We start from the raw sequence: 20,570 nt of genomic DNA, 5'->3' as shown, positions 1-20,570 counted from the left end.
GACTGAGACATAGTCTTTCAGAAGTGCTAGCACCTTACAATCGGGAAGACCGTTACACCTACTTTCCTCTACATCTGCTAGTCTACCACTGTAAGAGTTCGCACAACTTAATCAACTATGCTAGAACCCATAATAGCTTGTGGCTGCACACGGGAGTTTCTAGCATGAATAATCTCATGATCCCTTTAATCCTGGGTGGCGGTCCATAAAGAAAACATGCAATCCTAGAATACCTAGGTACCTCAATCCACCCAGATGTGTGTTTAAGTTGCCACCTTAAATAAACCATTAATTAACAATCTCACATCTGTCATGGATACACTCACCCAATCCACGTCTACTAGCATAGCATAGCATAATAAGCAAACATAGAAGTAACTCCCAAAGGTTTGATAATAAACAGGTAATAGGTACTACCTCAACTACTTCCCAAACCCACAATTTAATTAGATCCTAATCATGCAATGTGTGAGGATTGATCTAATGCAATAAACTGGGTAGTGGGAAAGCATGATCAAAGTGTTACTTGCATTGCTGATGATCCGGGAAACCTAGCGATTCGAAGTAGCAAGCGGCGCACTCCGGGTACTCTATCGCAAACAAACAAGCATACAATAAGTACTCAACTAATGCACAGGAAAGACTCAATTAAGAGATCTAACCAGAAAGTTCAACTTAAGAACTCTGTTGGCAAAAAGAGTCAAATCAAACGAAGCAACGAAAGACAAAAGGCAAAAGAAGCAGGCTTCGTTTACTATTCTGGATCTAAGGCAATTTTTTACAGTGGCAAAAACTTGTTTAAGTTGGTTAAACGGAAAGAGGGTTTTAAGATGAAACTCCAGGCGCTTGCATCGCCTGATTCCGATAAACGAGCGAAAAGTTGGACTAAAACGAAAATCGGATCAGAAATCGCGATCAGAAAAATCACGGATTTAATCCGAGAAAAAGAAAAATGACGAATGTTCGCTAGAACGAACGAACGCTCGCTATTTAAATAAACCGGAAAACCGATCTATTTAGAAAACCGAAACTAAAAAAACGAGCAAAACCGTCGGAAAAACCGAATGGTTTTTGAGAAAACCGGGGACTAAAAAAACTACCTCCGGCAACTCCGGCGATGGCGGTGGCGGTGGTCCGGCGGGTCCGGAGGCGGCGGGGCGGCGGCGGCGGGGCGGGGCGGCGGCGAGGCGAGGCGCGGCGGCGGCGGCGGTGCGGCTAGGGTTAGGGTTGGGCGGGGCAGCGACTTGGGCCTCGGCTGGGGCGGCGGGGCGGCTTATAAGAGGCCCGGCCAGGAGAGTCCCGGCCGAAAATGGCCCGAGGTCGGTTCGGACGTTTTTTTTATAATTACGCTCGTAAGAAAAAACAAAAGAAATACTAACCGGACTCCAAAAATCCCGAAATAAATTTTCCCCAGCTTCTAAAATCAAGCCACACAGGATGAACATTTATTTGGGGCCTAAATGCAATTTTGAAAAACGCACATTTTTTCTAAATTCAAATAAAATAACAAATAAAACCAAAATAAATCTTATTTGATTTTTTATTAAATCCTCAATATTTCTTTATTTTGGGAAAGTCATTTTATTCCCTCTCTCATATTGTTGTAATAGAAATAATTTAAGATAAAATAAACAAAATCAAAAGATCCTATTTTCAAAATTTGAGACAACTCAAATATGAAAATAACGAAATCCCCAACTCTCCCCGAGGGTCCTTGAGTTGCTTGAAATTTCTAGGATCAACCAAAATGCAATAAATATGATATGAAATGATGATCTAGTGTATAACATTCCAAATTGAAAATTTGGGATGTTACAAACCTACCCCCCTTAAGATGAATCTCGCCCTCGAGATTCGGGTTGGCTAGAAAATAGGTGAGGGTGGTCTTTCAGCAATTCTTCCTCTCGTTCCCAGGTGGCTTCATCCTCCGTGTGGTGGCTCCACTGAACCTTGCAAAACTTGATAACCTTGCTGCGGGTGACTCGACTGGCATACTCTAGAATCTTAACTGGTTTCTCCTCATAGGTCAAATCAATGTCCAACTGAATTGCTTCCAGTGGTACCGTATCTCTCAGTAGTATATCAGCCATCTCTGCGTGGCACTTCTTCAACTGGGATACATGGAACACATCGTGAACTCCTGACAATACTTCGGGCAATTCCAACTTGTAGGCTACTTCTCCCATACGCTCCAAAACTTTGTATGGGCCTACAAAATGTGGCACTAATTTTCCCTTAACTCCAAAGCGCTTAACTCCTCGAAGTGGTGATACTCGAAGATAAACTCGATCTCCGACTTCGTAAACTGTCTCCTTGCGTTTAGAATCTGCATAACTCTTCTGCATGGATTGAGCTACCTTCAGCCTGTCGCGAATTAATTTTACTTTCTGTTTAGATTCCTTTATCAGATCCGGTCCAAACAACTGGCGGTCTCCAACTTCATCCCCGGACAATGGGGTCCTACACCTCCTTCCATACAAGGCTTTGAAAGGGGATGAGGGAGTTCTGGATTAGGGTGTGTTCGGGTAGCCGGACTATACCTTCAGCCGGACTCCTGGACTATGAAGATACAAGATTGAAGACTTCGTCCCGTGTCCGGATGGGACTTTCCTTGGCGGGAAGGAAAACTTGGCGATGCGGATATTCAAGATCTCCTGGCATTGTAACCGACTCTATGTAACCCTAACCCTATCCGGTGTCTATATAAACCGGAGGGTTGTAGTCCGTAGGCAATCAACTCCATACACAACAATCATACCATAGGCTACCTTCTAGGGTTTTGCCTCCTTGATCTCGTGGTAGATCTACTCTTGTACTACCCATATCATCAATATTAATCAAGCAGGAGTAGGGTATTACCTCCATCGAGAGGGCCTGAACCTGGGTAAAACAAAGTGTTCCCTGCCTCCTGTTACCATCCGGCCTTGATGCACAGTTTGGGACCCCCTACCCGAGATCTGCCAGTTTTGACACCGACATTGGTGCTTTCATTCAGAGTTCCTCTGTGTCGTCGCCTTTAGGCCCGATGGCTCCTTTGATCATCAACAACGATGCGGTCCAGGGTGAGATTTTTCTCCCCGGACAGATCTTCGTCTTCGGCGGCTTCGCACTGCGGGCCAATTCACTTGGCCACCTGGAGCAGATCGAAAGCTACGCCCCTGGCCATCAAGTCAGGTTTGGAAGCCTAAACTACACGGCAGACATCCGCGGAGATTTGATCTTCGACGGATTCGAGCCACAGCCAAGCACGCCGCACTGTCTCGTGGGGCATGATCTAGCTCTGCCGCCGAACAGTACCCTGGAGGCCGCAAATGCACCGGCTCTGACCCTTAATTCGGAGCCAGCTGCACCAATCGAGGGTGAGCGGTCGGACGCCACCTCGGGGGCTGTAATCTCAAAGGCGATCAAGCCAAACGCCAGCCCCGCACTCTGCACGGCCCGTGACTCCAAGTAGTCACATTCCTCTCCAAACTCCGAACCCCTCGCGTCCCTGCCGATCGAACCCGATTGGGCGCCAATAATGGAGTTCACCGCCGCGGACATCTTTCAGCACTCGCCCTTCGGCGACATCCTGAATTCTCTAAAGTCTCTCTCTTTATCAGGAGAGCCCTGGCCGGATTATGGTCGGTGAGGATGGGATACGGACGATGAAGAAATTCAAAGCCCACCCACAACCCACTTGGTAGCCATTGTCGACAATTTAAACGACGTGCTCAACTGCGACTCCGGAGACATCGACATCATGGATGACGATGCAGGAGATACCAACGAACCAACGCCCATAGGGCATTGGACAGCCACCTCATCTCATGATGTGTACATGGTGGATACCCCTAAAGGAAGCGACAACAAGGAAAAAGGGGATGGGACGGGAGATCGACCCCCCGAAAAGCAATCAAAGCGTCAGCGTAAACGCTGACCCAAGCCCCGCCTCAACAAAAACCCAGCCATAGAGCAGGACGAGCCTGTAGACGACGAGCAGGCCTCAGAGCAACCGTCCGAACAAGGAAACACGGATAGAAAAACCGAACATCCCTCCTCCAGTGAAAACGGCATTCCAGACGACCTCACACCGAATAAACCTATGGAGCAGAAGAATCTACACGAGAGGCTCGTTGCAACTACGCGCAGCCTAAAAAACCAGAAGCAGAAGCTAAAAACAGCACAAGATGCACTCCGCATTAGATGGTTCAAAGTAATCAATACCACAGATAAGTACGGCGACAGTCGCCGCACTAAAAGCTATCCGGAAAGAAAGCTACTGCCTGAATTCGACGAAGAGGCCCTAGAGCCCTCGCATTCAAAAAATGAAAAAGCCACACGGTCGGATAGACGATCCCATAAAGCGGCAAGCGACGCTGCACCTAAATCGGCATGCGACCCACTTAAGGATTCACATCATGGCCCAGTCAGGTCCATTTATGGGCCAAGAAAGCAAGCTCTCGTAAGCAATGCTATGAAGCCATCGTCAGAATACGGCACACCCAAATACAGGGGCGCCGCACACCCCCTATGTTTCACCGATGAGGTCCTGGACTACGAATTCCCAGAGGGATTCAAACCCGTAGACATAGAGGCATATGATGGAACAACAGACCCTGGAGTCTGGATCGAGGATTATATCCTCCACATACACATGGCTAGAGGAGATGATCTCCATGCCATAAAAAATCTACCCCTTAAGCTTAAAGGGCCAGCCCAGCATTGGCTTAAAAGCCTTCCAGAAAACACAATTGGAAGCTGGGAAGAGCTCGAGGATGCTTTTCGAGCAAACTTTCAAGGGACCTATGTCCGTCCCCCGGATGCAGACGATCTTAGTCACATAACTCAACAACCCGGAGAATCAGCTCGACAGTTCTGGAATAGATTCCTCACTAAAAAGAATCAGATAGTCGACTGTCCGGACGCCGAAGCCTTAGCAGCTTTCAGGCATAATGTCCAAGACGAATGGCTCGCCAGGCACCTCGACCAAGAAAAACTAAGAACAATGGCCGCACTAACAAGCGTCATGACCCGCTTTTGTGCAGGGGAGGACAGCTGGTTGGCAAGGTGCAGCTCCAGCAACCCAAGTACATCCAAAACCAGGGATGGAAACGAAAAACCGCGACGCAACAAGGACCATCGCTGGACTAAGGACAAAAGTCCGAAGAGCACGGCTGTCAATGCTGGATTCAAAGGCTCACGACAAAATTAGGAAAAATCGCCCCCCAAGGATAACAGGGATGATCCATCCAACCTAAATAAAATCCTGGACAGGATATGTCAGATACACAGTACTCCCGGGAAGCCTGCTAACCATACCCACAGAGACTGTTGGGTTTTCAAACAATCCGGCAGACTCAATGCCGAACACAAGGGGCTCGACAAGTCAAGCGAAGACGAGGACGAACCCCAAAAGTAGAGCACCAGGAAACAAAAGAACTTCCCACAAGAAGTAAAAACAGTGAACTCACTTCACATAACAAAACGTGCGGCGCCCGTAAAGCTACGCACCACACGGCCCATCCCCAAAGGGTCCTGCCACTGGTTGTCAAAACCGATCATCTTTGATCAGCTAGATTATTCTAAGAATATCAAGAATGTAGGCTGGAATGCCTTCATACTCGATCCAATAATTGGCGGACTCCAATTTTCAAATATCCTTATGGACGGCGGCAGTGGACTAAACCTGATATATCAGGATACAATCCAGCACATGGGGATAAACCCAGCAAGAATCCACCGCAGCAAAACCTCCTTTCAAGGGGTAATACCTGGTCCGGACACCCATTGTACGGGTTTTCTCCGGCTCACAGTCACATTCGGCTCTGCCGATAACCTCCGCCGCGAAAAGCTGACCTTCCATATCGTCCCGTTCTCAAGTCGCTATCAAGCACTACTGGGACGCGAAGCTTTCGCTCGCTTTAACGCAATACCGCATTATGCATCTCTTACGCTCAAGATGCCCGGTCCATGAGGCATCATCTCTTTGAAGGGGAAGCACTAAAGTGTGCCTCCCTAAGCGGAGGACTGTGCGGCCACTTCGACAACCCCACAGCAAAATGGCCTCACCGGCCAATAAACTTCAAAATAGGTCATTCAAGACCACGAACGCGGATAGACGAGTTCGGTGCAAAATCATCATTGATGCAGGCCTAGAAGCCATATACCCCCGCACTAGGGGCTCCACGCATATACAATAAGAGACAATAAATCTCAATCTCATATATCTTACTTTATACTTTGCTTATTCTAAACTTTGTTGGCACGACCCGTTTTCAACTCAGTTCCTCTCTTTTACAGATGAACGTCGTGCGGCGCCCGTCCAGGATACGGCACAACGGAGACAGATGCGCAGACGTGCAGTAGGGACCCGCCCTAAAGGATTCTTTTTAGACTAAGACCCTGCGTAAACCTTTTTTACTGTCTCTTGTTGCTACACATCCCCTGGTTTTTTCTTTCTAATATAACCAAGGAGGAGGCTGGCGTCTTGGCATGTGGCCATGTCAGAATTTTTGCACGTACCTGGACACTAGGGGCTTTTTTAATAAAGAGTGTTGTTTCACCCGCACTCATAAAAGACCGAACACCTTAGGGAGTGTTCGGCGTCGCGAGTTTTGGCATTATATGCATCAGCTCCGAATCATGTCTTTGGTCAAATGTTGGGTTGCCCGGCTCCTGAGTTCGGCTACCTTACGTTCAGCTCTATCGGCTAAGGTAGCACCAGGAGAACTACTGCGATTGTGCCCCCGGTTCGGCCAGGGTGAGCACCTCAGTAGAGAAAGCCGAAAACTAACTTTCATGATGTAGCGTGAGACTGGTCAGCCACTCGATGACCTATCGGAATCTATCGGATTCCTCCGCTTTAACGAAGGGCCGCTTCCCGGTCAGGCACGTACGCGCCCCGAACTCGGACGAGCGCAGTTGCCACCAAGGAGCTACCTAAAGAGTCTCATTGTCAAACTCCTATGGCTAAGTGAAAGTGTTAAAGCATTATAGTTCGGTTGCCTGGCCCGCTGCGCTATCACCTCCTTTGTAGGACCAAGACGTTCGGTTAAGTGTGAAAATATGTCTTCTGCGAGCACCCCCACACTATGCGCATGGGGGCTGAAGCCAACGACTGCCATCTTTCAGACTCTCTCTATATATATATATCTTAAAACAGCCGCACATGAGGGGTTCCCAATACTTGGAGGCACAAGTATAAAAAAGGCCACTACAGTTTATCAAAATACTACTTTTCAATTACATATGCTATCATAACATAGCATCTTTCGAGCACTGCATCTCTATTACACGAGCGCCTTCAAGGACTTCCTGAAAATAGTGCTCGGAAGATACTCGGCTTTTTTCCGAATCCCGGGACGCAACAACGATGGTCTCCATCTTTGCCCAGTATGTCTTGACATGGGCAAGAGCCATCCTTGCGCCCTCTATGCATGTTGACCTCTTCATTGCATTAATACGCGACACCGCGTCAAGGAATTGCTGCACCAAGATGAAATAACTCTTCGGCTCCGATCTCCCCGGCCACAGATGATCCATGACGTACTTCATGGCGAGTCCGGACAACCTATTCAGTTCGGCCCATTGAGCCAAACGATCATCCACTGCCAGTGGACGCTCTGGATTATGAAACTGCGACCAGAAAAGCTTTTCCACTTCGCAATCTTTCTGATCTCGAAAGTGTTTGGTCGCATCAGCGGCACTCGTTGCAAGTCCAGATAGGTGTCCTCCACACTCCACATCCGGTCCAACGGAGCAAACTTCGGATCACAAAACTTCCTCCGCAGCATAAAGGGATTTCCAGCCACAATCTGTTCGGCCTGACGCAACTCCTCTTTCGCAGCTCTCATCGTAGAGCGAGCGTCCTTGGCATCGGCAACGGCCTTCTCTAAGTCCGTCTGTCTCGCCCGGTCTTCTTTCTCAAGAAGTTTGCAACGGTCTGCAGCGCTCTTTAACTTCTCGTCCGTCTCGGCCATCTCTTCTTTGCTTCGGCAGTGAGCAGCCTGTTCAGCTCTCAGCTCTTCAAGGGCCTTCTCGGCAGCCGCATCGCTTTTTCTGGCTTGCTCCTTAGCTCGGGCAAGTTTTGCCCTAAGATTCTCCATGGCGGCCATACCATCTGCGTCAAGCACACACATTGTAAGACACTGGCATGAAGCTCCTCTTACCTGATGCCGCCCGAAGAATTACATACCTTGAGCCCCATCAAACCGCTTGTTGACAAGCGCGATGTCGCCATCTGCCACGTCTAGTTGCCGCTTTAGTTCGGCCACATCATCAGTTCGGCGTGATTCCGGACACCTCGCCAGCTAGATTCAAAGGCGACATCTTAGACCTGGGATTATGATCCTCTGCGTGTCGTCATTTCTTGACAACGCGCAGAGTCTCAGGGGCTACTATCTACATAGGGCGCATCTTACTTATGCGCAACTGACAAAAGTGTACATTATCTAACGTACCTCAAAACCCGTTAGTAGACTTTTGACAGCCTCATGCAATCCACTTTCTGCGGATGAAATCCTTTCAATCACCGTGCCCATCAATGCATGGTGCTCTTCTAAGATAGAAGCTCGCCCCAGCAGAATCTTTAGTTCCTCCGGCCGAGCACCAGACGGTGCCGGACTTGCCCTATGACCTCTTTTGAAGGCCGGACGCGGAGAACCTCGGGGGGCCACATAGCTATCTTCCGCCCCTGCCGGATTCGGAGAAACCCTCCGCGACGACACCTCAGGGTCGCCCGCCTCGCTGGGCGGCACGGCAGGGGGAGGCGTTCCGCTCTCCATCATCTCCGGAAGAAGATCCCTCGAAGACGAGCTCTGCTGTGAAGGGCTGAGGTCCGAGCTACAAGGTAAAATTTCGGTTAATCTTCTCAGACGAGCTCTGCTGTGAAGACGAGCTCTGTTGTCAGAGGCGGCTCTCTTCTTCCCCTTAGGAGAGGAATTGTCGGTTCCTCCCTTCGGAGCAGCCTCCTTCGAGGAGGCCATAGCTTCCTTGTCCTCCCCCTCCAAAGGCATTATCTCCAGCATCCTGACCAGCACGGGATCTGGCCTGGTTTCAGGAAGGGGAGCCGGACACCTGATCAGCTTTGCCTTCGCTATCCACTCCTGTTTAAAAGGACGGCTCTTTTAGGGGCAAGTTTATGACAATTATACGGATAGAAGGTCCGGGCACAGGGTTGCTTACTTGAGTATCTGGGCGATTGCAGCTTAGGCCTGCGTCCTCGGTTAAATCCGGACACATCTCTTGTGATCCGAAGAACATTCTATACATCTCCGCGGGCGTTGCACCCATAAAATTCTAGAGAGCTCGCGGTCCCTCTGGATTAAACTCCCACAAGCGAAGGGAGCGACGTTTGCCGGGCAATATTCAGCGAATCAGCATGACCTGCGTCACCTTGACCAAACTAAGGTCTCCTTCCAAGAGATCCTTAATTCGGCCCTGTAACAGGGGCACGTCTTTGGGCAAACCCCAATCTAATCCTTTGTTGACCCATGACGCTAGCCATGATGGGGGACCCGAGCGAAAGGCAGGAGGCGCCGCCCACTTGGCGCTCCTGGGAGTGGTGATATAGAACCATTCTCGTTGCCACAAGCCAAGATCTTCTTGAAAGGAGCCCTCGGGCCATGGAGCATCAACATTCTTACTTATGACAGCGCCTCCGCACTCTGCGTGCCGTCCCTCGATCATCTTCGGCTCCAATCCAAAGTCTTGAGCCATAATCCGAAGTGAGGAGTAACACGGAGGAACACTTCGCACACAACGATGAATGAGGAAATGTGGAGGATGGACTCCGGAGCTAAGTCATGAAATTCCAGCCCGTAATAAAACAGCAGCCCCCTCACGAAGGGATCCATCGGGAAGCCTAACCCCCGAAGGAAGTGAGACATGAACACTACGCTCTCACCGGGCCGGGGACTGGGAATAGCCTGCCCATGAGAAGGCCACCTGTGCAGAATTTCGGCGGTCAAGAACTTAGCCTCTCTCAACTTTAGCACGTCCTCCTCCGTGACGGAGGAGGGCATCCATCGGCCTTGAAGGTCGGAACCGGACATTGTCGAAGGTCCGATGCGCCTGGAATCTGGAGCCTAGGGTGTTGGAACTCGAGGCGACGGGCGAACTCGTTTTGAGATTGGAAAAGGAGTAAGGCCTTGGTCTCTTTATAAGAGGTTGAATACTAGGAGCCCTCCCAGTAACCGTTTGGGACTCGCCTTTAATCGAGAAAACATGCTAACGGGCACGATTGGGTTACCCACGTCTGTATTGATGAGAATCCCGTAAAGGGGGGCACACGATCTCTGCTTTGACAAGACGTGCCAAGGAAACCGCCTCGCAAAACATGCTGAGGTGGAAAAGTGAAAACAATTCAAGTAAAGGACTTGGCCGTAGTGTGATGACGCACTGCGGAATACGTCGACAGATTTGATTTGTGTCAATATTATTCTCTCTATGGCAATATGTGGAAACTTATTTTGCAGAGCCGGACACTATTATTGGTGTTTACAATCTTCTATGAAGGACTTGGAGGAGGAACCCGCCTTGCAATGCCGAAGAAAATTTGCGCGCCGGACTCGTCGTCATTGAAGCCTGGTTCAGGGGCTACTGAGGGAGTCCTGGATTAGGGGGTGTTCGGGTAGCCGGACTATACCTTCAGCCGGACTCCTGGACTATGAAGATACAAGATTGAAGACTTCGTCCCGTGTCCGGATGGGACTTTCCTTGGCGTGGAAGGCAAGCTTGGCGATGCGGATATTCAAGATCTCCTGCCATTGTAACCGACTATGTGTAACCCTAACCCTATCCGGTGTCTATATAAACCGGAGGGTTGTAGTCCGTAGGCAATCAACTCCATACACAACAATCATACCATAGGCTAGCTTCTAGGGTTTAGCCTCCTTGATCTTGTGGTAGATCTACTCTTGTACTACCCATATCGTCAATATTAATCAAGCAGGAGTAGGGTATTACCTCCATTGAGAGGGCCCGAACCTGGGTAAAACAAAGTGTTCCTTGCCTCCTATTACCATCCGGCCTTGACGCACAGTTTGGGACCCCCTACCCGAGATCCGCCGGTTTTGACACCGACAGGGGCCATCTTCAAACTGGATTGATAGTTGTTGTTGTAAGAGAACTCTGCATATGGAAAATTCTCGTCCCAACTAGATCCGTAATCTAGTGCACAAGCTCTTAGCATATCCTCCAAAATCTGATTGACTCTCTCAGTCTGTCCATCTGTCTGCGGGTGGAAAGCTGTGCTAAACTCCAGTCTGGTTCCCAAAGTTTCATGCAACTGATTCCAGAACTTTGAGGTAAACTGGGTTCCTCTATCTGATACTATACTCCTTGGAACTCCATGCAGACAAACGATTCTAGTCATGTATATCTTTGCCAACTTTGCACTGGTATAGGTAGTCTTCACTGGAATGAAATGAGCTACCTTTGTCAAACAATCGACTACAACCCATATCGAGTCATAGCCTGAACGTGTTCTGGGCAATCCTGTCATAAAATCCATGCCTAACTTATCCCACTTCCATTCGGGTATGGGCAATGGCTGTAGCAATCCGGCTGGCTTCTGATGTTCTACCTTTACTCTCTGACATACATCACAAACTGCTACATATTCCGCAACATCCTTCTTCATTCCGGTCCACCAGAAAATATCCTTCAAATCCAAATACATCTTGGTATTTCCTGGGTGAATCGAATATGGTGAATCATGGGCCTCTTGTAAAATTAACTTCCTGATCTCCGGATCATTTGGCACATAAACACGGTCTTCAAACCATAAAATCCCTTAGCTTTTCCTTTGCTCATTTTCTCCTTAGCTTTTCCTTTGCTCATTTTCTCCTTTATCTCGGCAATCTCCTTATCAGTCTTTTGGGCTTCTCTGATCCTATCCATCAACGTAGACTAAATCTCCAATGCTGCTACATAGCCTCTCAGAACTATTTCCAAACAAAGCTCTCGAAGATTTTCGGCTAACTCCCTTGGTAAATCTCCCGTCATTAAGGTGTTGACGTGGCTCTTATGGCTCAACGCGTCAGCTACTATGTTAGCCTTTCCGGGGTGATAATGCAATTTCATATCATAATCCTTGATGAGCTCCAACCATCTCCTTTGTCTGAGATAACTCCTTCTGTGTGAAAATATACTTCAAACTCTTATGATCCGTGTACACCTCGCAATGGTTTCCAATCAGAAAATGCCTCCAAGTCTTCAGTGCATGCACTACGGCTGCTAACTCCAAATCATGCGTAGCATAATTCAACTCATGAGGCTTAAGCTGTCGTGAGGCATATGAAACAACTCTTCCTTCCTACATAAGTACTGCTCCAAGTCCTCGGCGTGAAGCGTCACAATACACCTCATAATCCATGGTCTGGTCTGGAAAAATCCACACTGGTGAGGTAACCAAACGTTTCTTCAACTCCTGAAAACTAGCCTCACATTCCTCAGTCCATATGAACTTGGTATCCTTCTTTAACAACTCCGTCATAGGCTTCACAATCTTTGAGAAATTCTCAATAAACCTCCGGTAGTATCCTACGAGTCCAAGAAAACTCCGGATCTCTCCAACTGTGGTTGGCGCTTCCCACTTGGTCACAGTATCAACTTTAGTGGGATCTACTGCTATACCTTCTCCGGATATAACGTGTCCGAGAAATCCAACTTCTTTCAACCAAAACTCACATTTGCTAAATTTGGCATATAATTGATGTTCTCTGAGCTTTCCAAGAACCAAACGCAAATGCTCCTTATGCTCCTCTTCATTTTTCGAGTAAAACAGGATATCATCAATCAACACTACGACGAACTTATACAAGAACTCCATAAACACTTTGTTCATCATGTTCATAAAATATGCAGGTGCGTTACTCAGACCAAATGACATAACAGTATACTCGTACAGCCCATACCTAGTGGTAAAAGTCGTCTTGGGTATATCCTGTTCTCGAATCTTCAACTAGTGGTATCCTGATCGCAGATCAATCTTGGAAAACACCTTAGCTCCTTGCAATCGATCAAACAGATCATTGATCATCGGTAGTGGGTACTTGTTCTTGATGGTTACTTCATTCAATCCTCGATAATCAACAACCATCCTTAACGATCCATCCTTCTTCTCCACTAGAAGTACTGGCGATCCCCAAGGTGATGAACTTGGGCGAATGTATCCTTTATCCAGTAACTCCTTAATTTGCTTCTTAATTTCCACCAAATCCTTTGCAGGCATCCTATATGGTCTCTTTGATATTGGCCCGGTGCCTGGCAAAAGCTCAATCAAAAACTCAATATCTCTATCCGGTGGCATGCCTGGCAATTCTTCTGGAAATACATCAGGAAAATCCTTCACTACTGGTACTTCCTCCAGCACAACTCCTGTTAAACAATTTACTTGAGTCCTCTTCGACACATGCCGGGATACATACTTGATTCATCTCCCTTCTGGGGTGGTAAGCAAGATCGACTTACTGGAGCAATCGATGTTTCCTCCATACATTGACAACCAATCCATACCCAGAATTACATCCAAACCTTGTGATTCCAATATTATCAAATCTGAGGGGAACACATGCCTACCTATACTTAATGGCACTAGAAAACATCCTTGGCTAGCCATATATTCCGCTCCTGGTGAGCTTACTAACATAGGTGTTCTAAGTACTTTGGTGGGTAGGTTATACTTATCCACAAATCCCCTTGATATGTATGAATGCGATGCACCGGTATCGAAAAGAACAAGTGCAGTAAATGACTTAACCAAAACTTACCGATTACTGCATCCGGCTGTTCTTCAACCTCCTCCACGTTAACGTGGTTCACCTGTCCCCTATTGAAAGGGTTCGGCTTCTTCCCAGAGCTTCCATTTCCATTTCCATTCTGTGATTCTGGACATTCTTTGGCATAATGTCCAGTCGTCTGGCACTTAAAGCAAGTGACTTGGCTCAGGTCTCTCTTGGCTGGGGTCGATGGGTTGGTGCGGTTCTGGCCGTTGCTTCCTCCATTACCATTACCATTCTTTGTGCCATTGTGATTGTGCGAGCTACCTCCTCCATGGGTATGCTAAAAATGTCCTCCCGGTCTAGGGGTAAAACGTGGCTTCTGCTGAGCTCCTGAAGTGTGCTTCCCTTGTCCATACTTCCTCCTGCGGTTCTCAATCTGCTGCTGCTTCCCTTCAATCATGAGGGCATGATCTACCAACTCCTGGTAGTTGTTGAAAGTGGCTACCATCAACTGCATGCTCAACTCATCATTCAGTCCTTCCAGAAACTTCTCCTGCTTTGCTGCATCCGTAGCAACGTCATCTGGGGCATAACGTGCTAGCTTACTAAAATCCTCTACATAGTGGCCAACTGTCCGCCCTCCTTGGCGCAAGTTACGAAACTCTCGCTTCTTCATGGCCATAGCTCCTGCTGAAACATGGGCAGTTCAAAAAGCCTGCTGAAACTGGTCCCACGTGACAGTGTCGACAGGGAAAGTGGCTGTGAAATTCTCCCACCATGATGTTGCTGGTCCTTCAAGCTGATGTGCAGCAAACTTCACCTTCTCTGCATCTGTGCATCCTGCTGTGGTCAACTCTCTAGCTGTCTTGCGGAGCCAATCATCTGCTACTATCAGCTCGGTGCTACTTGAAAACACCGGCAGATTCAGCCTAAGAAAATGGGCTAAGTGATCAATAGGTGGTGGTGGTGGTGGTGGGTTGTTGTTGTTGTTCCCTTGATTCTGATTCTGGACTAGCAACTGCATCAATGTGTTCTGCTGCTGGATCAACTGGGTGAGCTCCGGTGGGAAGGTAAATCCGGGGTCACGTCTCGGAGGCATCTGAGGGTTTTTAGGAAAGATGAGATTTAAGAATAGAGGGGGTCTAAAGAGAAAACACTACCCATGTGCACATGAGGCAAAAGCAAACAATTCACTTCACTCAATCAATCAAACAAGGGCATACAATCGATCTAACTATCACAAAAGTGCTCGGACTACTATATTTACATGGTGGACTACTACTACTGATGAGGTGGTCTACTAGAAATATTCTTTGGTTGCAGACTCCATGATATCTGCTCCAGCTTCATCAACATAGTCATCATCACTATCATCTGGATCCGAGTCGGTGTCGTTGATGATGATGTAGTCTTCTGGGTGAATCTCCTTGGGTTCTTTGTCTTCTTCTACTGGTGTAGGGCCTCCCATAAATATTCCAATCTTCATTGTTAGGTCGGCATTCTTATCCACTAATACTTCAATTTCCTCTTCATAATCTTCACGAGTAGCCTTGAGTTCTTCCTCCAGTTCCTTGATTCTTGTCCTTGCCTTCTTCAGATCTATCATGTCGGCGCACATCTGGTTCTCCTGACGTCGAATGTGCTGGTTTAACTCCTGGATAAAAGCTGCAATTGATCTATCCTTTCTGGTGCTGATCATCTCCCAGTGCTCATCTCGGCGCCCACAAATCTGGTAGATAGTATCCTTGAGATCATTTCGGTAGACTTCTCCAATGTGTCCCATGGCGATGTGAGCTGCCATGCACTTTCCTAGACTCCAAGTTGGTGCTTCAAAAGAAAACTCTATGGGCTCAGTGACTGGCATGAACGTCCTTCCTGGAACTTGAACTTGAATCATCCAGCGCTCTTCTTCAGGTAAAGTGGCATTGTAGGTGCCGGTGAAGCTTGGTACTCCTATGTTCAGATATCTAGTGACTTCCTTCAAATGACGTCCAAAGGGTGTATCTTCATCCGGTTGAGTGAACTTGTTCCTTGCATCTGCCATCCTAAAAGAGTAGAGAAGATGAGAAGACAGAAAGAGAAGACAGTGAGTAGTGATCTAGGTCTTTAGCTTAGTGGTCGTGTTCTACAGTCAGCGTGTGCTCTGATACCATCCTGTAGCGACCAGACCTCAAACGGTCCAATTTCTGTGCTCCGGTGTCATCCCTGGATCAGTAATGCTGACACCACACAATACTTGAAGGATTTATAACAGAGTAGCAATCACACACTTATTACATCGAGTGTCTCAATAGAGAACTTATTACAATAAAGATGGCTTAAGGCCATCTAATAACCATAACAGCGGAAGGCTTGGAAGATAAGTGAGTCCATCAACTCCAACGGCATCACTGAGTATAGAACCACGGCCTAAAAACTCCTTAATCGTCGTCTGAAAAGTCTGCAACATTAACGTTGCAGCCCGAAACGGGTCAGCACATGGAATATGCTGGCAAAGTAACACATAGAGAGTAATGGAATGAAACAGCTACTCTATATGCATATTTGGCTGGTAGAAAGCTCTATGGTTACAATTTTGCGTAAAGCCAATTTTTCCCTACTGCAAAGGAATAAATTTTATTTAACTATCATGGTAGTTGTTAAACATTGAGAATGGTTGACAGCATTCTCAATCCCAATTAAGCATCATCATTAAACAAAACCCAACAAATTAGATATTAGAGTAACATGTTGAGATTCACATGATAATCCAGGTACTAGATACTCAAGATGTCCATAACCGGGAACACGACTAACCATGATTAGTTTATACACTCTGCAGAGGTTTGCGCACTTTTCCCCACAAGACTCGATCACCTCTGTTTGGTTTCTCGCACTTCATGGTGTTTGAGAAGACGGATGACCGAGACATAGTCTTTCAGAAGCGCTAGCACCTTACGATCGGGTAGACCGTTACACCTACTTTCCCCTACATGTGCTAGTCTACCACTGTAAGAGTTCGCACAACTTAATCAACTATGCTAGAGCCCATAAGAGCTTGTGGCTGCACACGGAAGTTTCTAGCATGAATAATCTCATGATCCCTTTGAGCCTGGGTGGCGGTCCATAAAGAAAACAGGCAATCCTGGAATACCCAGGTACCTCAATCCACCCAGATGTGTGTTTAAGTTGCCACCTTAAATAAACCATTAATTAACAATCTCACATCTGTCATGGATACACTCACCCAATCCACGTCTACTAGCATAACATGGCATAATAAGCAAACGTAGAAGTAACTCCCAAAGGTTTGATAATAAACAGGTAATAGGTACTACCTCAACTACTTCCCAAATCCACAATTTAATTAGATCCTAACCATGCAATGTGTGAGGATTGATCTAATGCAATAAAACTGGGTAGTGGGAAAGCATGATCAAAGTGTTACTTGCCTTGCTGATGATCCGGGAAACCTAGCGATTCGAAGTAGCAAGCGGCGCACTCCGGGTACTCTATCGCAAACAAACAAGCATACAATAAGTTCTCAATTAATGCACGGATAAGACTCAAATAAGAGATCTAACCAGAAAGTTCAACTTAAGAACTCTGGTTGGCAAAAAGAGTCAAATCGAACGAAGCAACGAAAGACAAAAGGCAAAAGAAACAGGCTTCGTTTACTATTCTGGATCTAAGGCAATTTTTTACAGTGGCAAAAACTTTTTTAAGTTGGTTAAGCAGAAAGAGGGTTTCAAGACGAAACTCCAGGCGCTTGAATCACCTGATTCCGATAAACAAACGAAAAGTTAGACTAAAACGAAAATCAGATCAAAAATCGCGATTAGAAAAATCGCGGATTTAATCCAAGAAAAAGAAAAACGATGAACGTTCGCTAGAACGAACGGACGGATGAACGCTCGCTATTTAAATAAACCGGAAAACCGATCTATTTAAAAAACCGAAACTAAAAAACGAGCAAAATCGTCGGAAAAACCGAACGGTTTTCGAGAAAACCGGAGACTAAAAAAACTACCTCCGGCAACTCCGGCGATGGTGGCGGCGGTGGTCCGGCGGGTCCGGCGGCGGCGGCGCGGCGGCGGCGCGGGACAGCGGCGGAGGCGGGGCGGCGAGGCGAGGCGCAGCGGCGGCGGCTGCGGCGGCGCGGCTAGGGTTAGGGTTGGGCGGGGCGGCGACTTGGGCCTCGGCTGGGGCGGTGGGGCGGCTTATAAGAGGCCCGGCCAGGAGAGTCCATGCCGAAAACGGCCCGAGGTCGGTTCGGACGTTTTCTTTAATAATTATGCTCGGAAGAAAAAACAAAAGAAATACTAAACGGACTCCAAAAATCCCGAAATAAATTTTCCCCGGCTTCTAAAATCAAGAGGCATAGGATGAACATTTATTTGGGGCCGAAATGCAATTTTGAAAAACGCGCATTTTTCCTAAATTCAAATAAAATAACAAATAAAACTAAAATAAATCTTATTTTATTTTTTTATTAAATCCTCAATATGTCTTTATTTTGGGAAAGTCATTTTATTCCCTCTCTCATATTTTTGTAATAGAAATAATTGAAGATAAAATAAATAAAATCAAAAGATCCTATTTTTAAAATTTGAGACAACTCAAATATGAAAATAACGAAATCCCCAACTCTCTCCGAGGGTCCTTGAGTTGCGTGAAATTTCTAGGATCAACCAAAATGCAATAAATATGATATGCAATGATGATCTAGTGTATAACATTTCAAATTGAAAATTTGGGATGTTACAAAAGGCCACGGAGGATCAAGCTCCGGCAGCAGAATAAGAAGACGTCCTTCAACCTCATTACAATCTTCTTACCCCTACTAAAATTGAAGCTTTCAAGATGATTGAAATAGTTCGGGTGCAGAACAAGTATCTTACTCGTGAAAATATTCTGTTGCAAGAGCATACCATCGCACTCAAGGGCATTATTCGTAAGTTGGAGCATCTCCTGCGCTCGATGCTGGACGACAAGCCTACATCATCAACAATCTCTTATTCACCACCAAAAGAGACATAAATACATGGGTATGGGCACTCCCCTTGGCAACTGCCAAGCTTGGGGGTGCCCCGGTATCGTATCACCATCACACTTTTATCTTTACCATTTTTGTTAGTTCGATCCTTTTGGTAATATCTTGATCTAGTAGAATAAAGTTTTAGTATGATTTAGTTTTGAGTTTTGTTTTATGATCCTTCTATGTAATCGAGTCCGTGAGCTCTATATAATAAAGATTAGTTTCGAGTCGAGGGATTTGCTATCTTGCTATGATCTTGAGGGAATAAAAGTAAGAATAAAAAGAAATAAAGAGATCATATTGATCTTATGGAGAGTAATGGCTTCACATATAAAGAGTGTGATGAGTAAAAGTTGTTGGGAGTTGACAAACATAGTTTTGGTCATCGTTGCAATTAATAGGAAGTAATAAAGAAAGAGAGGTTTTCACATATAAATATACTATCTTGGACATATTTTATGATAGTGAGAACCCATTAAAATATGACATGCTAAGAAGTTGATGTTGGACAAGGAAGACAACATAATGGGTTATGCTTTCTTACACCCGAAATAAATTATATTGTCATGTATCATCCAACATGTTGAGCTTGCCTTTCCCCCTCATGCTAGCCAAATTCTCCGCACCAAGTAGAGATACTACTTGTGCTTTCAAATATCCTTAAACCCAGTTTTGCCATGAGAGTCCACCATATCTACCTATGGATTGAGTAAGATCCTTCAAATAAGTTGTCATTGTTGCAAGCAATAAAAATTACTCTCTAAATATGTATGATTTATTAGTGTGGAGAAAATAAGCTTTATACAATCTTGTGATGTGGAAGAAATAAAAGCGACAGACTGCCTAATAAAGGTCCATATTACAAGTAACAATATAAAGTGATGTTCTTTTGCATTAAGATTTCGTGCATCCAACCATAAAAACAAATGACAACCTCTGCTTCCCTCTGCGAAGGGCCTATCTTTTATTTTTGTCCTATACTTTATACAAGAGTCATGGTAATCTTCACATTTCCTTTTTACATTTCATCCTTTGGCAAGCACTGTGTGTTGGAAAGATCCTGATATATATAGCTAATTGGATGTGAGTTTTCATGAACTATTATTGTTGGCATTACCCTTGAGGCAAAAGGTTGGGAGGCAAAACTGTAAGCCGCTATCTTTGTCTGTGTCCGATTAAAGCTTCATACCCATAAGTATTGCGTGAGTGTTAGCAATTGTGAAAGACTAAATGATAGTTGAGTATGTGGACTTGCTGAAAAGCTCTTATATTGACTCTTTCCGATGTTATGATAAATTGCAATTGCTTCAATGACTGAGATTATAGTTTGTTAGTTTTCAATGAAGTTTCTGATTCATACTTGAAATTGTGAATGAATTGTTACTTTAGCATAAGAAATCATATGACAATATATATATATATATATATATATATGTTGCTGCTATAAGAATGATCATGATGCCCTCATTTCCGTATTTTATTTTATCGACACCTCTATCTCTAAACATGTGGACATATTTTTTGTTATCGGCTTCCGCTTGAGGACAAGCGAGGTCTAAGATTGGGGGAGTTGATACGTCCATTTTGCATCATGCTTCTATATCGGTATTTATTGCATTATAGGTTGTTATTACACATTATGTCACGATACTTATACCTATTCTCTCTTATTTTACAAGGTTTGCACGAAGAGGGAGAATGCCGGCAGCTGGAATTCTGGGCTGGAAAAGGAGCAAATATTAGAGATCTATTCTTCACAACTCCAAAAGTCCTGAAACTTCACGGAAGTCGGTGTTGGATTATATAAAAAATATTGGGCGAAGAAAGCACCAGAGGGGGCCACCCAC

Source organism: Triticum dicoccoides, chromosome 6A (genome assembly GCF_002162155.2).
Source record: "Triticum dicoccoides isolate Atlit2015 ecotype Zavitan chromosome 6A, WEW_v2.0, whole genome shotgun sequence".
NCBI lineage: Eukaryota > Viridiplantae > Streptophyta > Magnoliopsida > Poales > Poaceae > Triticum > Triticum dicoccoides.
The sequence above is the reverse complement of the archived record's forward strand: the minus strand, read 5'-3'. Positions refer to the sequence as shown.